Source organism: Mus caroli, chromosome 5 (assembly GCF_900094665.2).
Source record: "Mus caroli chromosome 5, CAROLI_EIJ_v1.1, whole genome shotgun sequence".
NCBI lineage: Eukaryota > Metazoa > Chordata > Mammalia > Rodentia > Muridae > Mus > Mus caroli.
The window spans coordinates 142,932,247-142,933,442 of NC_034574.1; the positions used below are offsets into that span (position 1 = coordinate 142,932,247).

Sequence of the window (1,196 nt, forward strand, 5' to 3'; positions counted from 1 at the left end):
CTCTCCCTCTCCCTCTCCCTCTCCCTCTCTTTCTTTCTCTCCTTCCTTTCCCCTCTCTCTCTCTCCTTTCCTCCTTTCCTCTCTCCTTCTCTCCCTTCCTCCCTGGTGCCTGTGGATCGGACTGTAAAGCTCTCAGCTACTGCTCCAGCACCATGCCTGCCTGTCTGCTTCTTACTGTGACAGTCATATACTAACCCTCTGAAACTGTAAGCAAGCCCCTAAGTAAATGTTTCCTTTTATAAGAGTTTCCTTGGTCATGGTGTCTCTTCACAGCAATGGAACAGTGACTAAGACAGTGATTTCCATGTGGTTGTTGCAACATAGTTCTTATTTCTTTATAAACATAATCAGGGGGGCTGGAGAGATGGCTCAGCATCAAGAGTACTTGCTTTTTTTTTTTTTTTGTAGAGGACTCCAGTTCAACTCCCAGCACCAACATGGCAGCTTATAACTGTCTGTGACTCTAGTTCCAGGGCATCAGGTTCACTCTTCTCTTCTCCACAGGCCTCAGGCACATACAGTTAGTGCACATACATAAATGGAGGCAAAAGCCCATATACATAAAAAAATAAGTCAATATTCAAAAGCCATAGCTAAGGGTAACATTCCTAAAAGAGGACAAAGCTTTAAGTGTTAACGTTAAAATGTGCTAGGACAGTGGTTCTCAACCTTCCTAATGCTGTAACCCTTTAACACAGTCCCTCATGTTCTGGTGACCGCCAAACATAACAGTATTTTCATTGCTACTTCACAACTGTAATTTCACTACTGTTGCGGATCATACTGCAAATATCTGATATGATATGCAACCCCTATGAAAATGTCATCCAACCCCCAAAGGGTTCCTGACCCACAGGTTGAGAACTTCGTGCTGGGACGTTATCACTGTCCTCTCAACTGCAAATCAAAACAACCCTGAGATTCCATCTCACACCAGTCAGAATGGCTAAGATCAAAAATTCAGGTGACAGCAGATGCTGGCGTGGATGAGGAAAAAGAGGAACACTTTTCCATTGTTGGAGGAATTGCAAGCTTGTACAACCTCATAGCAGCCTTATTTATAATAGCCAGAAGCTGGAAAGAACCCAGATGCCCCTCAACAGAGGAATGGATACAAAAAAATGTGGTACATTTACACAATGGAGTACTACTCAGCTATTAAAAGAAATGAATTTATGAAATTCCTAGGCAAATGG

At 43.0% G+C, this 1,196-nt stretch overlaps 1 long non-coding RNA gene across 1 annotated transcript in view; it reads left to right on the forward strand.

The window, feature by feature from the left end:
• Window positions 1–1,196, forward strand: part of LOC110293927 — an 18,141-nt gene that overhangs the window by 15,180 nt on the left and 1,765 nt on the right. The window contains exon 4 of the long non-coding RNA XR_002377894.1: window positions 654–657. This is a non-coding gene — a long non-coding RNA (uncharacterized LOC110293927). The remainder of the gene's footprint in view (window positions 1–653; window positions 658–1,196) is intronic.